A 22,872-nucleotide genomic window follows, 5' to 3' on the forward strand; every position below is an offset into this window, starting at 1 on the left:
GCCTTCCTTCCCCCCATTAGCCTCAACCTTTAAAACACTTCTGTCTTGCCTAGATTTTTTTGTTTTAAAACTTACATGTTATCCATAGGAGAAGTAAAGTTACGCAGCAGGGGATCCCGGTGCTCGCCAGTGTGCACAATTATGCACGCGCAAATTTCGTGGTAAAATCCTGGAATGTCCAGGCCCACCCAGACCACACCATTGCCCCATCAATTTTTGGAAACATTTTATTTGTGCACACAGCAGCAAGTATGTGCATATCCCAACAGCTTTTAAAATCTGCTCGGCGTGTGCCGCCTCGACTTGTGCGTGTATGTCCTACTGTTGGTGCTCTCTGGACTTTTCAAGTTCAACTGCTAGGATTGTGATTTGTTGTGATAAGTGGGTTACAAGACTTTTAAATAGATCAATAAAAATTATTTTATATTTTGTTTGTGGGGGGAGAGTGAGACTGGGTTGAGGGGTTTTGAGGGGGGTTGGTGCAAAGCTGTTAGGTTCCTCTAACAATTATCAGGTCGATCCAGTAAAGTGTGCTCCGTCGGAGCGCACTGTCACCCTGCTCTGGGCGCGTGTTTTCCCTTACCCCTTATTCAGTAAGGGGAGGAAAACACGCGGCCCACCCGCGGCACCTAATAGCGCCCTCAACATGCAAATGCATGTTGATGGCCCTATTAGGTATGCCCGAGCGATCCAGTAAGTAAAATGTGCAGCCAAGCCGCACATTTTACTCTAAGAAATTAGCGCCGCCCAAAGGTCGGCGCTAATTTCTTCCGGCGCCAGGGAAGTGCACAGAAAAGCAGTAAAAACTGCTTTTCTGTGCACCCTCCGACTTAATATCATAGCGATATTAAGTCGGAGGTCCCCAAAAGTAAAAAAAAGTAAAAAAAAAAAATAAATAAATTTTGAATTCGGCCCGCGGCTGTCGGGCCGAAAACCGGACGCTCAATTTTGCCGGCGTCCGGTTTCCGAGCCCGTGGCTGTCAGCGGGCTCGAGAACCGACGCCGGCAAAATTGAGCGTCGGCTGTCAAACCCGCTGACAGCCGCCGCTCCAGGCCAAAAGGAGGCGCTAGGGACGCGCTAGTGTCCCTAGCGCCTCCTTTTCCTCGTTTGCACCGCGTCAGCTCATTTGCATACTGGATCGCTCGCACCGGCCAAGGGCCGGTGCGTGCGCCGGGAGAGCGGGCGTTCGTCCGCTCTCCCACGGACTTTACTGGATCGACCTGTATGTAACTATATTATGCATAGGGAAAGTATGCCAAAAAAAAAACCAACTTGCAAATAATGTACAAGTCAGTTGCCTTTCCCAAATTTAAACTCAGATGTTTTTAGTTCAGAGCAAAAAATATGTGGATAGAACACTTAGGTATTTTTCCCAGGGCTTTATATATGTCCCTTTGTCACTTAAGACAAACCTCCTGGAATATTGTTCCATTTCCTCTGTTGTGTAACTGCTGAATATGCAAGGAAGTAGGACTATCAATCAGAATGAGATGAGCTTTCTGCTTATTTCATCTACACAGTGTATTCTAATAGAATAAATTCATGTGTATGGATAGTTTGATGCAAACAGTAAAAAATAAATTCTTCCCCTCAGCTGACAGAATGAGAAGCAACCCAGGTGAAATTAAATTGCTTATTTATATTGGGGTCTGCATTCAGCAAGCCGGTAGGTGGACAAGTTCTCCTGCTAAAGTCAGCCTGATAACTTGTCCCACGTATTCAGTGCGATAAACATCCCTCTGAATATAACCAATCTAGAGTTATCCGGCTACGTGTATCCGGCTAGCAAAAACATAATCAGCTATGTTTCAATATAGCCAGCCAGTTAGGTTATTGTTATTTGGATTGTGTGGCCGCGTAACATGCTTCTTAAGTGGAAATCGTTAAAAGATATCCGGCTAAGTAGCACTGACACCCTATAAAATAACAGGTTTAGATTAGAGGGCAGCCAATCCCCCCCCCCCCCCCCCGCCAAAGTGTGATGCTAAAGCCTTGCCAGGCCATAGTCTCTTACCCCCACCTACAGCCCTCTCCCCAAACCTATTTAAAACCTGATGTTCCTGGCATAAGGTCCCCAGTTCTAAGTCCCGATCGATAAACATGCCTTCTCTTTCTCCCCACCCATCCCCAGCAATAAATCTTGGTGCCTGCCCCCCTCCAACCCTCCCCATCCTATGCCAGGAGCGAAGGTCCCTCTGCCCGGCTCCCGGCACTTTCAGTGCTCTTCTGCCAGCATTAGTGCTGGAAGCATAAGCTTAGGTTGAAGTTTACGCTTCCAGTGCTGCTGCTGCTGGAAGTGACGGGAGTGGCACAGAGGGTCCCTTGGTCCTGGCATAGATTTAAAAAAAAAAAAGTACTGGCCAGGATGGGGAGGGTCAGGGTGTGTGTGTGTGTGTGTGTGTGCAAGCCCTGATTCTTTATTGTGGGAGGGTGGGAGGGGAGGCAGGGAGGCAGCCAAATGGCACCTTAGGCAGATCCCCCATCTTCCCCAGTTTTAAGTTAAAATTCATGATGTCCTCCCCACTCACCCCACCTACCCACAATCTCCATTCCACCCCCTCCCCTCCCCATCTCTAGATCCCTAAAACCCACTCCTGGATGCTTCCAGCATTGTTTTGAAAGCATTGCTAAAGGTGTCCAATAATAAAGAAGCTATCACCGATTACTGCACTCTTAGCTGATATTTCGGGGATCCTGGGGTGGGGAGGGTAGACTGGAGATGGTGGGTGGGTGGGAAGGTGAACAGGAGGGGATTGTGATTTTATTTACTCACTTACTCCTGTCCAAATTCTTATACTATGCACTCAGCCAGACCTGTCTGGAGCAGTGTACAACAGAATAGAATATGCAGAAAATAAAATATAAAAGCATCCAATAATAAAAATAATGCTAAAACCCCCAACCCATTCTGAATGCTTAATACATTAACAGGAAAATAGCCCTCATACTGTAATTTGCAAAAAAAACAGACAAATTATTTTGTAACAGCCAAGTTTTTGCCTACTTTCTGAACATCAATAATTAGTCTCCAACTGGATATACAATGGCATAGAATTCCATACTTCTAGGCCAGCCACCGAAAAGACCCTGTTTCAGTGTGCTACCTTATGGATCTTACATACTGATAGAATTTGAAACAATGCTCTATATGCTGAACACGGGGACAGTAACTTTCAAACAGCTGTGTGGGCATGCAGAGACGTGCCCAGAGACGCACCCATTTTATAAAATTCATGCATATATGTACATATGATATAATATTGGCTGTACATGTGTACGCGATTTTATAAGTATGTGTGCATGTGCATGCAAATGCCAGCTCTACTGCATAACTGGGGGAATTTTATTAGACATGTGCGCTGAAGCAATTACCAGTTTCCCCAGTCCGTTTCCAGTTTGCCCAGGTAAAGGCTAGGACTTCCTACCCCCCCTAGTTAATATACCTCCCTTTTAGCCCCAACCCTCAAAACCCTGCTAACTAGCCACATGCTTTTTTGTTTCATTACTTACACGCCATCCATAGCAGAAATAAAGTTGAGCGGTAGGGGAACCTGGTGTGTGCTTGTGTGCATAAATACATACACGCACATTTCATGTTACATACCCGGACTGCCCATGTCCTGCCCATACCACACCCATTTCCCACCCCTTTTTTGGCCTTTCCCATTTGTGTTCATATGGGGAACTATGCGCGTACTCGGGCACTTCTTATAATCTGCATTGCGCGCGCCTGCCCGATATACTCTCATATCCCCCGGCTTTGGCGCATGTAGGGTTTTTAAAATTTGCCTTAAAGATGGTAACTTTCAAACCGGTGCATGAGAACACATTGGTACATGCACGTTGCTTCGCATCCAGGGTTTCGGCTATTTTATAACATGCATATATGTGCATGTTATAAAATAGCCTGGCCATGTGCACATGTGGGCCAAATTTTAAGATGATACGTGCAAGTACGTGCAAATCTTGCTTCTATTGGGTAAATCAGGGGATTTTAAAAGGTGCACACTGAGGCTATTCCCAGTTTTACCAGCTTGTCCCCAGTTCACCACTCCCCCCCCCCCCCCCCAATTAGTCCCAATCCTTAAAACCCCATAGATCTGCCTATTTTTCTTTATTTTTTAACTTACACATCAAGCATAGCAGAAGTATAGTTATGCAGCAGGGAGCCTCGGTGTGCACCGGATCGTGTTAAGTATTTATATGCCCATCTCTGCTTCATGCCCCAAACATCCATGCCCTGCCCCTTTTGGAAAACGTCCGAGGTGAGTGCGCTCCAGTAGATGCGCGTGTATCACGGCGGCTTTTAAAATCTGCACAAGAGCTCGACATATTCGCACATACCCTAATTAATGCACGCATCTGTCTTTTAAAAATTCACCTTAAATTGCTTAAAACCAGAAAAGGGGGAGGTGACCTTTTGGCACTGGTGCCTGCTGCTTTTTTTAATTTGGTGGATTTGAAAGGGTTGGAGGAATCAGATACTGCAACCATACTTTTTTTTTTTTTAAGCGTTTTCTATGGTTGGGGGCTAAGCTGTCAGGTTTGATTTCCCCAAAGTATATATTTGAATATAGCTAGTTAATTTTCAAACCTGACCAGTAATATTCAAACATAACCAGTTACATTTGAACGTTATCTGTAGCCAGATAACTATAGGTGAGTATTTCCTGCTGAATATCTGGGACAATTTATCCTGCAGCTCTCCATTTTCATTTGTAAGTAATAAAGTTGACATTACCCAGAATATTAAATTTGCCCTTCTGGTGGAAAACTGCTGTAATTCATTCAATAGACTTTCCTGATATGATAAGTTTCAAAACTGTTTCTTAAACAGTTTGTGAATTACATTGTAAATCACGAGCATTTATATGCTTCTATTAACTTATGATTTTTTTATTTTATTCATGAATGTGATAATCATGTCATAAAATTTTGCTGATGAGACAAAAAAGCTAAAACATTAAAAGTATAAGAATGTACAGTATTTGATCTAAAGTGTATTAACAGCCTTGGCCAATATTCATTTATATTAAAGGGAAAAACAACTATCAAAAGGATGAGGCAGTATAATATGCCTCTGTCCATTCTGTACCTTTCACACTGTCCCCCAGAAGCAGACAAGACAATGGAATACAAAAAGAAAGAAGACAGCCAAGGTTTACACAAAGAACACAGGGGACAGTCTAATACAAAGTGTAAAAAGGCAATTCCTGAGGGCCACAAACCAGTTTGGTTTTCAGGATATCCCTAATGAATATGCATGTGAAAAATGTGCATACAATAGAGGCAGTGCATGTAGATAAATCCCATTCAAATTCATTAGGATTATACAGAAAATCCAACTGGTTTGTAGCCCGACAGGTTTGCAGTTTGACATCCCAGGTCTAATGGCACTTCTGTCTCATGGAAAGAAAGGTTAACAAAAACAAAAAAATATAGAAGGTGATACCTTTTTATTGCACTAACTTAACACATTTCTTGACTAGCTTTCAGAAGGCAATACTCCCTTTCTCAGGACAGAATAGAAGGAGTAAAATGTGACATTTACCCAATAATATAAATGAATCATTTAAGGCATTCTAATGATGGTGTGAGGGAAGGGGAGTTAAAAAGGTGATCAGAATGTGACAGGGAGTGTAATTTTAAGGCGCATAATGAGTTAAGTAATCTAGATTTTTATTGAGACCTTTCTTATCAGTGCCAAAGTGTCTGATCATTTTAACTTAAAAAATCTTACTTTCCTGGCTTGTTTTAAATTTTCCTTTAATCATCCTCATCATAAGTCCATTGATGCAGTGATCTGGTTCCGAAAAGTATTGCCCCATGGACTTGTCACCTTGGTCCTCTCTGGTTTTATGCGCATAAATGGATGTTCAAAAATTGACCTAAGCTCAGTGGTGTTATTTTCACTATGATTTATATGTGTAAATGTAACTAGTACCGTAGCAATTTTCAAAAGCCATTTAAGTACACAAACTGCACTTACACGGGTAAATCCTATGGATAATTCAATGGCATTCTGTATATTGTAGCAATTTTTCAAAAGACCACTTACACAGGTAGGGCACATTTACATGGGTAAAACATAGTTTTAAGTGTGTAAATGCTTTTGAAAATCAGGCCCTCCATGTGTAAAAGTAAATGCATATCCAATTTCATACATACTTTTATGCACACTGAAGAGAGGCATTCTGGGGCAGAGTTGGGAGAGAGTCAGGAACGATGGACATACTTTCTATTTTAAAAATTATGGGCCTTATTTTCAAAAGCATTTACACGCTTAAAGGTGAATTTTAAAAGTCCGGTGCTCGGTAAAACCGGGAGATATGCAAATATGTCAGGTGGGCCGCTCTGAGAGGATTTTAAAAGGTGCCCACGTATGCGCATACTTGTCACTATGCGCACAAATGAAAGGTTCTGAAAAAGGTGTGGGACGTGGATGCGGACTGGGCGGGGCCTGGATTTCACATTGAAATTAGCACGTAAATACTTAACGCGCACAAGCGCGTGCTGGAGTCTCCTGCTGTGTAACTTTATTTCTGCTATGGAGAATGTGCAAGGTGTAAAATTTAAACAGATTAGTGGGGTTTTAAGGATTGGATCTAACAGGGGAGACGGAAGGCTATTAAACTAGGTGGGGGGGGGGGGGGGTTTAGAAGTTCTTATCCCTTAACTGGATGAAATGGGAACAAACTGGGAAAATTGCTAATGGCATGAGCGCACACGGCTTTTAAAAATCTCCCATGTACACGGTAGAAGCAGAATATGTGCGCACATGTGTGTCCGTGTCCGGGCTTGTTTTATAAATTGCGCACATATGCACGCATATGTTATAAAATGGCCGCATCCCTGGGTGCGGGACGACAATTGCGCGCACGTGTGCACCCGCGCCTGTTTAAAAGTTACCTTCTTAATAGGTATTACACGTGTAATGCACTTTACTTGTGTAAGTGAGCTTTTGAAAATTGCTACAATATATGCCATTGAATTGTCTATAGATTTTACACATTAGTGCACTTTACACAGGTAAATTTCTTTTGAAAATTGCTATGATAGTAGTTACTTTTACACTTAAAAATGCATTTGAAAATTACCCCTTAAGTGCACAAGTATTCACACATAAGTTGCACCTTCCAAAGAGGAGGTATCATTTTACACCAGTGAATATGGGTACATACCGGTCCGATTACCCAATTATTTTCCAAACTTACACATATAAGTTTGCTTTGAAAAATGTAAAGTCTGTGTATACGAGGCTCCCTATGTCTGGCCTGCATCACCTATATGTTTCATAGTCCCCCTTCTTTGGAGTCATTATGAAGGTTTTCTTTCAAACTCAAATCTTCCAAATGTAATGTAGCATCAAATCATCTTCTATCCATTGGCTACCCTTAGGCAGTAATGGTCAAAAAGCAGAAGGGTTACTCATTCAACCATATATATTATACACACATCTATCTCTGACAGGACGTCAGTAGGAGTCAGAACATACTTCCTTGCCTTTTTATATTGACAGTCCTTTATTGAAAGCCTTTATCCATCATCTGTATCAGTTCTGTCAAGTAAACAAAAGGATCTTTAAAATTTTCTGAAGTCCTACATTTGTAATCATTTGTGGCCCAGTGAAAGTGCTTTTAACCACATCTAGGTAAGATTGAAATGTAAGCAAGCATTTTTGGATGCCTTCAGACTCGCATGGTGGCAGGAACATTCTCGGTGGATTTCCTTTGCCCACTTCCAGATGGTGACATCAGGAAAGCAGCGCTGCATGTCCATAAAGGGATAATGAGGGTCATGCATATACTAATGAAGTGGATAATGTTATGCTATTCATAGCAGAGACCAGTTTCATGTTTCAACTTTTTATTAGCAAGAAAGAAAATCATTACAGACAAAGCTTCCCTGTACTTTGGCTCTTACCAGGGAGGCCATTGCAAAGTACAAATATTACTTAAACAACACTATATCCCCCACAATCCCCCCCCCCCCCCCCAGCTACCCCAACAGAGAAGCATAAAGGGACAGCAGAAGTCTCAGTTTAAAGAGTACAGTAATCTATAGCCAACAGTGTAGACAGCTATATAGTTCAAATACCAGTATTTAAAATCAAGCTCCTAGCCTTGTGAGGTAAGCTTTGGGTATATTTCTCCCAAATATTTAGAAATCTTCATCTGCATTGAAAAGTATTGTGGGAGGCCAAGCACTCCATCTGTATCATATCATGGAAGAGGTTACGCCATTGCCAAAATGAAGGTAAATTGTCTCCCCTCCAATGGTTCTTTTGCCCAAAACTCCTGCTTTCCTGATAAATAACTGGTCCCCCTCTGAGCAAAAAAAAAAAAAAAAGCAAGATACCTTGCAAGTCCAATATCTTCAGTCCGGATCATACTACATTGCTGCTGTGAACCAGACCAACTGCTTCTAGTGTTGCTATGTGATCACTGTTGGAAGCAGAAGCTACCAGTATTGCTGTGTGCAGCTTATGCGTTTAGAGTTGATCACTTAACAATAACAGAAGCCCCAGGGCCCAGGTTGTGATAATAATGTATGCAATCCAGGCTGAAGGTCTTTGATTTGCAAGGTACTGACAGAGTAGAAGGCTAAGGGGAGGGGGTGGGGGAAGGTAGGCACCAGAGAAACCTTCAAAACACCTTAAAGAACATATCCTAGCTGTCTGGTCCCGATCCATCTTAACTAAGACATTCTGGGTACAGAACAGCTCCCCTGAGGAGGAATATAGCTTAGGCTCAATAGAGAGCAGACATTGGCCCCTGGAGAAGTGGAGAAGGCAGATCCTGCAAAGATAATTGACCTATTGCTGTATATGTGAGAGGTAAGCAGTTCTGTTATTCATTTGGCTGTAAATGTTAAAGTTTGCATACAAAGACAGCTAGAGTCCAGACTGAAATCTCTCCTCTAGCCAGCCACAGTCTGCTCATGCCATGCCACAAGGTAATTTTAGCCAGTATTTATAAATATGGGAAATCTGCTTAGTATTGTTTGCAGAATTATCTGATAGAGTAGGCCATTTGTAGCAATTAGCTTTTCTATTTTTTTTTGGTACATGTGATACATTTTTCAAAGTGTTAAAAATGTATTCTTTAATGAGCATTGGGAGCTGAGTGGCAGGGGCAGTAGTCAGACCCAGATTTCAGTCCCAATCAGTGATAAATATGCTTTGCTTTGGGTTTCTAAAGGTTCAAAAACATGTCTGTGAGCAATAATGGAATGTCAAGTATGGCTCCATATCTTGCACAGTCTAGATAACTTTTATTTGACACTCCAAATACATTTTTTGTTGAATATCTCACAAGTATTTGTTTGTATTTGAATTTTCTTCATTTCTTGCCTTCCAGAGGTCAAAAAGTATTTGCGTGAATTGAGCAATGTGAGAACTGAAAGATAATAATAAAGTACCTCTTTCTCAGAAAGCACACAGAACTTGATGTTTACCGTTACTTAGCCAGATAAGTAGCGATTTACCTGGCTAAGTGGCAGATATTAAATATTCAGCTATGATCAGTGGCCACCATTTAGCCGGCTAAGTCACTTATATGGCTAAGTAGATATCTGGATATTTAGTGGGTGGTTGGGGTGGTGCTACTTGTCCCACTAACTTAGCCAAATAAGTAACAATATTTGTACTTATCCAGTTAAGTTAATTGGATAAGTGAGACCTGCCATAGAGCAGGTCTAACATAGCCAGATATAATTTATCCAGCCACATAGCAACAAACATGGGGATATTCAGCAGCACAGCCATGCTGCTGATTATCCCATATAAGTTAGCTGGATAAGTTTTTTATCTGGCTAACTTACTTAGTCATTTTCTATTGAATATCTAACTTATAATATTTGATAAAATATAGTATTTTCTTCAACTTGAAGGTTTTATAGGTGCAATTGAAATTGGCTGCATGTTTCTTGTCTATTGTTCTCTGTTATCTTCCCTGTAAAGAATGCCACTCTGAGAGTAGTCCAATTAATGACAGTAGCAGTTTGTAGGTTAAAATGTTACTCTAACTGCATTTAATTGGTTTAATCAAATTTAATTTGTACCATTAGAACAAGAACTGTATGTTGTGAAAATAAATGGCATCTGGAGCGCATGGTCTATTAAGTATGCTGAAGTAAAAATAGCTGTAGCAGTAAATCTTTTCAGTGGCTCACAATTCTCACAGGTTATCTTATACAGTATCAAATTAGAACAGATATTGTACACTTGTTGATGTTAATTATAAAAATTTGTTTGAGTGAATTCAGTGCATGGTGGTGGCAAAGCACGAATGATTGAGGGGAAAATGATCACCAGCCCTCTTTGCCTTCACCAAAGCTGGTGCACCTCCCTCCTTTACTCCAGACCTTGGGATATTGTTTTTAAACAGAGAAAATTTTGCACATACCTTCCCTTTGAGAACTGATGCAAAAACTGTGGATGAAAGTACCAATAGGCATTGCATCAGTGAAGGCGGTTTTTGAGAAAAGATGATTTGGTGGAGGACTGGGAAAGTCAGAGGACTGGGAAAGTCAGAAAGGAGGCAGCTGTTGAGTGGGAAGAAAAAGGAGCTAGATAGTTGGTGACTGTTAAGAGGAATAATCAAGGGAAAAAGGAAATAGAGAGAGCTGGGGAGATAAAGGATTGGGGCAGGGAGTACTATAGGGGAGAAAAGATGGAAAAGGAAGGAAGAAATCTAAGTATTTATTTATTTATTTATTTATTTATTTATTTGCTTCTTTATGTACAATTTTTACAAGCTGCTTACTCCTAGGCCCTGCGCCCAAGCCGATAAACAAAAAACCCACCCCGACCCTTTAAAATGAACCCCTTAGCTTCCCCCACCCTCCCGACTCCCCCAAAAAACATTTTACAGGTACCTGGTGGTCCAGTGGGGGTCCCGGGAGCGATCTCCCACTTCGGGCCATCCTCCCGCCCCCGGGCCGTCGGCTGCCACTAATCAAAATGGCGCCGATGGCCCTTTGCCCTTACCATGTGACAGGGTATCCGTGCCATTGGCCGGACCCTGTCACATGGTAGGAGCACTGGATGGCCGGCGCCATCTTGTGCTCCTACCATGTGACAGGGGCTGACCAATGGCACCGGTAGCCCCTGTGACATAGTAAGGGCAAAGGCTATCGGCGCCATTTTGAACACTGGAGCAGCCTTGGAAGGAACGGGGAAAGCCATCGGGGCTCCCTTTGGGCTTGGCGCGTGCAAGGTGCACAAGTGTGCACCCCCTTGCGTGCGACGACCCAGGTAGTGCGCACAAATGTACCCTGCTCGCGTAACATTTAAAATCTGCCCCCATATGTATACGGAAACTTTAACCAAATACTTTTTCTTTTTTTCTTTTTAGTGAGTAGAGACCTCATATATTACAAGAGAGAGTTACTATATTGTATACTCTCACTTTTAAGTACGTGGTTCTTACTGAATAAACACCACTACTTCACAGGCACAATATATTGCCACGTTTTCTTTTTATAATCATTGGTCTCTATTTTTCACTATTTTTCAAAATGTTTTCTTTGTTTTGGGTTAACAAGTACTGTAACACATCATTGCTTATTATTTGCTGAGCGATTTAGCGCTATAACTGGCAAGTTAACACTTATCGTTTCATGTTGTAAGCTGAGCGATTAAACGCTGGAGGAGCGGTACCAAAATCTGCTGCCCGACACGGCTCGTGTTTCGTTCCCTTCAGGTTGGGCGCGCCTGTGCTGGTGGTTGGCAGGTCTTTTGGATGGTAGCCACTGGACCAGGAACTGGGTACTCACTGGAACAAAAATGCACTGAAAAGCTAGGGAGAACAAGTAAAGAACAACGACAGGGCAAGACCAAAACAGTATACAGGGCAAGGAACACACAGGTGAGCTAGGCCACTGGGAGATCTAGACAGGACAACAAGAGGCCCACAGGAAGACCCACAGGGAACAGGAGGGCCACTGGGAGGCCCACAGGGAACAGAAGGGCCACTGGAAGGCCCTGACACGATTGGACAAGACAAGGAAAACACGCAAACAAGAAGGGCCCAAAACAAGGCAAGGACAAGATAAGGAGCAGCAAAAAGACAAGACAAAAGCTGGGCAGACAGGCTAGAAAAGTCTAAACATATTCAAAATTCTGTCAATAAGTATGAAAGTCTTGATCTGAGGTCCCTCCCAATGCAATCAAATTGAAACACAGTCTGTGTCAGGGGACCATCGATGTGGACTATCAAGGCTGTGTAGTGACACATCTTCAGATCAAATAAATATTGATTCTTCAATTTTGAAAAGCTTAGACAACTTAAATCCTTGACCATTCCTTCAAGTCTATTGTAGTGATATTGACTATCTGTTCCTCCAACAATCTGTGTACACATCAGTAACCTTATCAAGATACTGTAGCTTTTTACTTTGTTTTTCCCAAGGAAAACATGATTAAAAAATAAGATTGTGCACTGACCAATGATTAAAATGCTTATGCCATATCAATTACTGCAGTTACTGTTCACAGAGTCGGGTGTTATATGAAGGTCATTTTTTAAACAGCTTTTGCCTCAATGTTCTATCATGTGGGATCTTTTATATATTTGATATAGTTTTTTCCACACTAGAGGATGTTCTCTTTCTGTACTTAAATATTATTAAAACATAATAGACACTTAGGGTAATCAATATTCAAAAGGTTTAAGCACTTAAAATCAGATTTTAACCACATAAATTTAGCCAGTTAAATATTCCCAGCAGTTTGGCTAAATTTTGTCAGTACAAAACTGCTGTGTACAGATTTAGCTGTATAAAAAAGAAGCTGGGTCGGGGCATGCCCAGGGCAGACTTTTCAAATTTGACTAGTTAGTATGATATACAGCACTAATTGGCTATATTTGTGCTGACAGCACCATTTGTAAAAATTGATGTCCTAAATTTTTCCTCTGCGTGTGTCTGAAAATCTGGATAAGGTTAACAGTTTAACTTTTTCTACTCTGCAGCTGCTGAATATCGATCCCTTGGTTTATTAAAAGTAAAAACCTAAAACTATAAAAAGTAGAAACTTAAATGGTCAATTTTCAAAGACTTGTGCGCCCCAAAACTGGAAGATACGCATGTGACTTGGATCTGCGTGCACCGCATGGATTTTAAAAGGCCCACAGCCACGTGCTTATGTCCCAGTGGATGCCAAATTTTTTTTTCTGAAAAGAGGCCGGGCATGGGTGAGGCCTGGGCAGGCCAGGACTGCACCATGAAGTCAGTGCATAAGTAGTTATATGCACAAGTGTGCGCTGGGGTCTCCTATCATGTAACTTTACTTCTGCTTATAGCATGTAAGTAGTGTAACCAAAAAAACGAGGCTAGTCAGTGGGGTTTTAAGTGTCAGGTCTAATAGGGTAAAAGGGAGGCAAGTTAGCTAGGGATTTAGGAAATCCTCTCCTTTACTAGAGTGAACTGGGAGTGAACTGGGGAAAAGGTCTAATGTGTCATGTGTACCCACTAAAATTTCGCCCACTTCCATGCTCGAGACAGCATTCGCACGCAGGTGCACGTATCATTAAAAAATCATGCATGCATGTACGGGCAGATTGACTATTTTATAACGCGCGCATATAGGTACATGTACGCACGCATGTTATAAAATCGGCACATCCATGTACACACACCAGCAAATGTGTGCACGTGGGCGCAAGCATGGGGGTGTTAAAGTTTACTTCTGAGTTGGGGTTGGGGTGCGGTGGTACCTTTGAGTATCTAAGCTGGGTTCAAAAAAAGCTGATCCCAGCATTGCAGTTGTCAACCCCTGCAATGGTTTCAAAGCCTGGGGTAAAAGTCCACAATACAACAATATTCAGCACATAAATACAAGACAATAAGAGTTTAGGCAATTAGAAATAGTACTTCAAGTGTTTCACATAAGTGATCTTTCTCTGAAACACCTAATCTGCATGCTCACCATGTCTATACTTGTACAGGATCTTTGCCGTCATACATACCACTCATAGCTTTATCTTTAAAAAGTTATCCAACACATACATCACCCACATTGGGAAAGAAAGTCCGTTTCACCTCCCACTTCTTATCTATACAGGGCTTTTGCATGCAATTAGATAATTAGGTAGTTATAGCATATATAAAGGAATTGCAAATCTAAAGTAAGAAGAGTTCCTTTAATCATTCGCCTTTCCTGCATTTTCATAAAAGCTGGTGTTCATTGTGAAAAATAAGAGTAGGTTGTTTTTCAGCTGGCTCCTCCAAATGGCTTACTGCTCTACCACTGTAAAGGTTATAAGCACCATCATGGCACGGTAGAGAGATGGGACTGTGCACTTCAAATTCTCCTCCATGGAACTTCTCCCTTCCTCTAAGTGGTCCTCCCAGATCAACACTTGAAAAAATGAAAATATCCTTGAAGGGTCTGCCTGTTCTCTGTAGTAAGTAGTATTCACGTGTAGCCCCCATCACTGTGTGTACCAAGTTTTGTGTGTGTGAAGTTCACACATTGTTGATGGGTACAATGAATGTGGCCACAAAGGTAGAGTGATCAATAATAGTGACCTTGTTGTTTTCTATGATATTATCAAGATGGCTTTTTCTTTTTTGTATCTTTCAGAATGACCCAGTTTCCATCACCATCCTTGTGCAGGCCCCAGTGCCAGGGAGAGAATCTCCTGCATGATTTCCCAGGTGCCTCAGTGGCTGCTGAAGGACCATAGGAATACAAGAGCTTGAGAGAACACTTGTGGACATTGTATAATGGCTATCTTGTGAGTATTTTCTTTAGCATGTTGTTGTTGTCCAGTACAATGGCTGGTATATGAGCTTGCAGTTTTGCTTTCACATGATATGCCAGTATTTCCAGCATAAGAACATCAGACTTGCCATACCAGGCCAGACCAAAAGTCCATCAAGCCCAGTATCCTGCTTCCAACAGTAGCAAAGCCAGGTCACAAGTACCTGGCAGGATCACAGGGGTAGATAGATTCAAAACTTCTTATCCCAAGAATAAGCGGTAGATTTCTGCAACTCTACCTTAATAATGGTTTATGGACTTTTTCCCCCAGGAATTTGCCAACCCATTTTTAAATGCAGCTACACTAATAGCTTTCATCACATCCTCTGGCAATGAATTCCAGAGCTTAGTTATGCGTTGAGTAAAATAATATTTCCTCTTATTAATTTTAAATGTATTATCTAGTAACTTCATTGTGTGTACCCTGGTCTTTGTACTTTTCGAAAGAGTAAACAACTGATTAACATTTACTGGTTCCATTCTACTCATTATCTTATAGACTTCTATCATATCTCCCCTTAGCCATCTCTTCTCTAAGCTGAAGAGCCCTATCCTCTTTAGTCTTTCTTCATAGGGGATTTTTCCATCCCCTTTATCATTTTAGTTTCCCTTCTCTGTACCTTTTCTAATTCTGCTATATCTTTTTTGAGATATGGTGACCAGAATTGCACACAATACTCAAGACAAAGTCACACCATGGAGCAATACAGAGACATTATGATATTCCCTGTTTTATTCTCCATTCCTCTCCTAATAATCCCTAGCATTCTATTTGCTTTCTTGACTGCTACTGCACACTGAGGAGAAGGTTTCAATGTTTTATCAACGATGACACCTAGATCCTTTTCTTCAGTGGTGACTCCTGATGTGGAACATTGCATTATGTAGCTATAATTTGGGTCACTCTTCCCTAAGTGTATCACTTTGCACTTGTCCATATTAAATGTAATTTGCCATTTGCATGCCCAGTCTCCCAGTTTTGCAACATCCTCTTGCAATTTCTCACAATCCTCTTGTGATTTAACAATATTGAATAATTTTGTGTCACTGGCAAATTTGATCACTTCACTTGTTGGACACACAGATGTTCCCATTTCCAGGTTGTTTATCAATATATTAAAAAGCAGCGGTCCTTTAACAGATCTCTGGGGTACTCCACTATTTACCTTTTTCCATTGGGAAAATTTACCATTAACCCTACTCTCTTTTTTCTATTTTTTAACCTGTTGGCAATCCACAGTAGGACACTGCTCCTTATCCCATGATGTTTTAATTTCTTAAGAAGTCTCTCATGAGGGACTTTGACAAACACTTTCTGGAAATCCAGATATACTATATCAACTGGCTCAATTTTATTCATATGTTTATTTATGCCCTCAAAAAAAGTAGCTAATTTGTGAGGCAAGACTTCCCTGGCTAAATTCATGTTGGCTTTGTCCCATTAAGCTATGCTTATCTAAATGTGCAGCAATTTTGTGCTTTATGATAGTTTCTACCATTTTGCCTGGCACAGACTTCAGACTCAATGGTCTGTAGTTTCTTGGATCCTTGATCCCTTTTTAAAAATTGGCTTTATTTTGGCAACCCTCCAGGTTTCAGGTATCATAGATGATGTTACTGGTAGTTTACAAATTTCTAATAGTAGGTCTGCAATTTCATTTCTCAGTTCTTTTCAGCACTCTGGAATGCATACCATCTGTTCCAGATGATTTGCTACCCTTTAGTTTGACAGCTTGCCCTAGTACATCTCACTGAGATTTGTTTCAGTTCCTCTGAATCATCACCTTTGAATATCATTTCTGGCATAAGTATATCTCTCACACCTTTCTCAGTGAATACCAAAGCAAAGAATTGCTAGTGTGATGTGCTGTTTTCATAAATGTGCTTGTGTGTACCACAATCCATCCTCATATATCATGCATGTCTAATGTCTCTGTTCTTTGTGCTAAATCATAGTTTTGACTCTGTGATTTGAGCATAGTTTACTGTTGTATACAAAGGAAAGGTAAGGGCTATGTGTGAACAGAGTGAATATCATTTCTGACATGGAGATAGTCTGATGGTTTTATGTCATACTTTTGTGGTTTCTACCTTTGCAGTTTCTTTGCATGTTTATATCTGTAATAGTTTACAGATATTTTTTTGACGTTTTTTTTTCTATACTTATTTTTGTTTAGTGCAGAAACACCATACAGCTTCCTCTTGTAAGAGCCTGACTACTTTAGTTTAGGATCTGTACCAGCGACTGCATGCATTCCTGCAAATAGGGTATACCCTAGAATGGACTAAATGGCTGGCCTTTCTAGATGTGGAACCGAAAGTACTGCCTACACACTAGCTTTCAATTTTCATAAGAACATAAAAACATAAGAAATGTCATACTGAGGCAAACCAAAGAAACATCAAGCCCAGCATCCCCCTTACCTCCTGTCTCTCTCCCCTCCTGCCACTGATAGTGGGCAATCTAGACCACAAGTACCCAGTAAGATTCCAATTCTTTTTGCTTATATCAAGGGATAAGTAGTGGCTTTCCCAAGTCTACCTGGCTAATACTGCTTTATGGATTTTTCCTTCAAGAACTTGTCTAAAACCCTTTTTAAACCCAGCTACACTAACTGCTTTTACCACATTATCTTGCAACAAATTCCACAGTTTTTTTATGTGCTAAGTTAAAAAAAAATACTTGCTTTCATTTCTTTTAAAAGTGCTACCTGTTAGCTTCATGGAGTGTCCCTTTGTCCCAGTATTACTGGAAATGGTAAATAACTGTTCCCTATTTACTTGCTCCAACCCACTTAAGATTTTATAGACCTCTTTCAAATCTCCTTTCTGCCATCTCTTCTCCAGGTTTAAAATTTCTAATTTGTTTAGCTTTTCCTAAAAGTGGAACAGTTCCATCCTCTTTATCATTTTGGTTTCCATTTTCTGTATCTTTAAAAGTTCCACTATATTTTTTGAGATGGGATACACAATATTCAAAGTGGGGTCACACCATAGACCGATACAGAGGCATTATGATATCTTCTGTTTTCAGTACGGTTGTTCAACTACTGTTGTACACTAGGCCAAGGATTTCAGTGACTTCAAGATCCTTTTCCTGGGTGGTAATTCCTAAAATGAAACCAGTTATTGCACAATTTTAGCTTGAATTATTCCTCCCTCTTTGCATCACTTTGCACTTGCCCATTTTAAATTTAATCTGCAAATTTGATATCCAATCCCCCAGTCTTGCAATGTCCTCTTGCAGTTCCTCACCATTGGCTTGAGATATAACTACTTTGAATAATTTTGTGTCATCTGCAAATTTGATAATTCACTTATCACTTCCTTTTCCAGATCATTTATAAATAAGTATATTAAATAAATACCATTCCCGGTACATATCCCTGGGCCACTGCAAAATGTACCTTTCTCCATTGATGAGTCTTTCATGAGGGACTTGTGTCAAATGTATTTTGAAAATCCAGATTTTAATCAACAGTCCTCACCCATATCCACTCCTTCAAAAAAATCTAACAGATTTATAAGACAAGACTTCTCTTTGCTAAATTCATGTTGGCTCTTCCTCATTAATGTATATCTATTAGGGATGTGCAATCGTTTTTTGCTGAATTGGAAAAATTTCAATGAAATAGTCCAATTTGGCATGGGTTGGAGGACCTGAATCCCGAGACGGATTTTCCCCGAACTTCAGGGAAAGTTTGCTGTTCAGATTAGCGTGGGGGGAGGGGTATATTTATTGAAAAAAACAAAAACACCCCAACCCTTCAAATTTAGTTAATTACAACCCCCACCCTCCCAACCCCCCCCCAAAAAACTTGCCTAAAGTCCCTGGTGGTCCAGCAGGGTCCCGGGAGCAATCTCCTGTTCTCGGGCCGTCGGCTTGCCAGGAACAAAATGGCGCCGGTGGCCCTTTGCCCATACCATGTGACAGGGGCTACTGGTATCATTGGTCGGCCCTGTCACATGGAAGGAGCAATGGATGGCCTGCGCCATTTTCTAAGGTGGTGCCGGCCGTCCATTGCTCCTACCATGTGACAGGGGCCGACCAATGGCACCGGTAGCCCCATTACATGGTAAGGGTAAAGGGCCACTGGCGCCATTTTGGGGGGTTAGGAGGGTGGGGGTTTTAATTAACTAAATTTGAAGGGTTGGAGTGGGTTTTTTTTTTTTGGCAAAAATTGCCAAGAAAAAACCCCCAACTCATTGGAAAATGAAGTTTTCCACGGGTTGCCCGATTTGTAGCCTGACCCGTTATAAAAAATCAATTCACATCCCTAATATCTATACATATGGCCAGTAATTTTTGTTCTTTAGTATAGTTTCTACTATTTTGCCTGGTCCTAACATTAATGTGAAATTTTCCTGATCACCCCAGCACCTCTTTTTAAAAATGGTCATTGCATTGGCTATCCTCCAGTCCTCATGTGCTATAGTTGATTTGAATGAAAAGTTAGAGATTACTAGTAATATATCTGCATTTTCACTTTTTAGTTCTTTCAGAATGCTGGCATACAAGGTTTAGTATTGTGATAAAAGTTTGTTGAAGGTGCTTTCTAAATAGACTTTTTTCCCTTTCAGATGCATCATGACATGATGGTTTTCCAGCAGAAAATCCAGTCAGAGGAAAGATGAGCACTGGAGGATGAGGAAAAAGGCCCACCCGACCCAAGAATTGCTGAAAGAGGCTCTAGCTTGCACCTGAGCCAAAAAATGTATTTGTTTACTAAAACCTGAATTTTTATACGCATATAATATGATCTCATGCCTTGTGTGTGTGCATGAATCATGTGTAGGCATGCAAGAGTGTTTGTGCATTGCTAATATATGCTTGAGACTGAGAGTGTGACGATGAGGAAAGATTGGAAAGAAGGGTCATATGTAAGCATGAGAGTGCTAAACTGGTTGTGTAAGATATATGGTCTGTCAAAGCACTTTTAGATTGATGAGTGCCTTGATCTGATGTGGAAAAAACAGTTCTGTCTCTTTTGAATTAGAATTTGGCATAAGATAATAATAACAACTGTATTTTTACTACATGCTATCTTACTATACTGTATAGAGCTCAAGGTGCGCTACAAGCAATAAATTATAATATGAAATTGCAAGCACAATAAAATAAATATAAAACAAACGCCAAAATAGAATATATAATAAAATTCAGTATGTAGGATCCTTATTTCCTCCCATATATTCAAAATAGTATCTGTTCAAAAACAGAAGCAGAGAACCTGCTTCATTTGACAGATCCCTGGGAGAATAACCAGGTCTTCAGATAATGCCAGGAGACTTTGGTTTAGATAATGTATTCCAAATATCTGGGATTGCATATAAGAATGCTTGTTTCTTTTTTATAATTACATTTTTATTGAAAAAGATGATAGAACAGAAACATATGCTTCAGTGAGAACAATATTGCAGAAACAACAATTTTCATAATTAGACAGTAGTTTATCCCTCAAATAACCCCTCCCCAGCACTAATCACATAGCTTCAAGAGTCCAGGAAAGCCATATTTTTATAACTGTCCTAAATCTGAAAATAGTTCCAGAGTCTTTCAAATTTTCCAAAAGATTTGTGTTTAATCGCAGTCAGTTACTCCATCCAGTAGATATGCAGAAGATGTTTATATGCAGAAGATGTTTATATACTGATAATTTGCTAGGAAGTCTTTTCATTTGCCAGTGGGCGGACGTTTCACAATGTGCTTCCAGCAAGATTTGTGAAATTAGATTATCCAGAATCTTAGACAGATCATGCACTGGAGCAAACAATAAGAACACCATAGGGTCACTATCCAGAGAGACTTATGTAATGTCTTTAATAAGCAAGCTTACCATATGCCAAAATATAGTGATGTTCGGGCAAGACCACCAGATATGACCCATTGTACCCCTCTCTCCATATTTCTTCTAGCATATATCAGACAAATTTGGAAACATAGTTTTCAGTCGAACTGGTGTGTAATACCACCATAAATATTTTTTAAATGAATTTTCTGCTAAAGAGCCGCAATAGATATCTTTCTAACATGCCACCTAATAGTTCCCCAGTCATGAACATCAACTGCAATCTCCAAATCCCTTTGCAATTCCCTTTCACTCTTAAGTAAACCCTCAGATGGACTTCCAAGTTTCCTATATATATTGGTAAGGATCCCCTTAAGTGGCAATCCTTTAAGGCAATAACGCTCAAATACAGAAGGACCTCTATTTTCCCAATGTGAACCCAATGCCTGATGTAGATAAGATCACAATTATAAATAAGCAAAATGATCACCCGAATGAAATTTATCATTCAAATCTGAGAAAGGTACCCAACCTTATGAACCTAGTAGCTGCCCAATGTGAATAAGTCCCTTCTTGTCCCACCTTTGAAACTGAGTTCCTTCCATTTCAGTCAGGAAATCTATATTATGTTTTATGGGCATTAATGAGGACAATTTTCCATACGAAGTCAATTTTCCTTTAGCTGTATCCCACACCTCCAGAGTCCACTTCACATAAGGATTTCTAATTGCCAAGGATCACCATTGGTGTTACAGCTATGCCTGCTATGTAGCCGCCTCACCACCAGAGGTCCTCCACGATCATGTCCTTCTGGCTGGTCCACTCCTTCCTTCCTGTCTACTCTATACACCAGTCTTGTCTTTATAACCCTGTCTAGCAGTACCATCGGCGCTTCAGCATCGAGCTCACCTGGGCTCCCTGCTCTAGCCTCCCGTGCTTGGCCTTTGGGCCTTCTGTCCTGTTCTGTGTTGCCTTGCTTGCGGTGTTTGGCCTTCGGGCCTTCTGTCCTGTTCTGTATTGCCTTGCTTGCGGTGTTTGGCCTTCGGGCCTTCTGTCCTGTTCTGTATTGCCTTGCTTGCTGTGTTTGGCCTACGGGCCTTCTGACCTGACTCTGTGTGTGTGTGTGGCCTACGGGCCCTCTGCCTTCTGTGTGTGTGTGTGTGGCCTACGGGCCCTCTGCCTTCTGTGTGTGTGTGTGTGGCCTACGGGCCCTCTGCCTTCTGTGTGTGTGTGTGGCCTATGGGCCCTCTGCCTACAGTGTGTGTGTGTGTGGCCTACGGGCCCTCTGCCTACAGTGTGTGTGTGTGTGTGGCCTACGGGCCCTCTGCCTACAGTGTGTGTGTGTGTGTGGCCTACGGGCCCTCTGCCTACAGTGTGTGTGTGTGTGGCCTACGGGCCCTCTGCCTACAGTGTGTGTGTGTGTGGCCTACGGGCCCTCTGCCTACAGTGTGTGTGTGTGGCCTACGGGCCCTCTGCTTACAGTGTGTGTGTGTGGCCTACGGGCCCTCTGCCTTCTGTGTGTGTGTGTGTGGCCTACGGGCCCTCTGCCTTCTGTGTGTGTGTGTGTGGCCTACGGGCCCTCTGCCTTCTGTGTGTGTGTGTGGCCTACGGGCCCTCTGCCTTCTGTGTGTGTGTGTGGCCTACGGGCCCTCTGCCCTCTGTGTGTGTGTGGCCTACGGGCCCTCTGCCTACAGTGTGTGTGTGTGTGTGGCCTACGGGCCCTCTGCCTACAGTGTGTGTGTGTGTGTGTGTGTGGCCTACGGGCCCTCTGCCTACAGTGTGTGTGTGTGGCCTATGGGCCCTCTGCTTACAGTGTGTGTGTGTGGCCTACGGGCCCTCTGCTTACAGTGTGTGTGTGTGTGGCCTCCGGGCCCTCTGCCCTGCTCTGCTGCCTTCGGGCCTATGTGTTTTATGTTCATTGTCAGTGCTGTCCTGGTTTGTCTGTACCGTTCTCTGTCAGTCTTGTTTTCTCATCTCAGTCACTTATACCTCCAGCCATTATCACTCTTACCTGCACGCTTCCTGAATTCATTCTTACCAGCACCCAGTTCCAGTTTCCTGTACACCTGTACCTGCATTCACATTCACACATACCTCCATGCAGTACCAGTACTTAAGTTCACCCTTACCTACATGCATCTGTGTGAAACTCCATTTGCCTATTCCACCTTCCCACTTGCCCATAGGGTTCATTCATTCCTGCCTGCACCAGCCAGCATCTGGACTCTTCTGCAACCCTGCCTCTCTCCACCCAGAGACACCCCTGTTAGTGGTGTTCTCGACTCCTGACCGGAGCCATCCGTGACAGTATGCTG

Source organism: Rhinatrema bivittatum, chromosome 5 (assembly GCF_901001135.1).
Source record: "Rhinatrema bivittatum chromosome 5, aRhiBiv1.1, whole genome shotgun sequence".
Taxonomy (NCBI): domain Eukaryota; kingdom Metazoa; phylum Chordata; class Amphibia; order Gymnophiona; family Rhinatrematidae; genus Rhinatrema; species Rhinatrema bivittatum.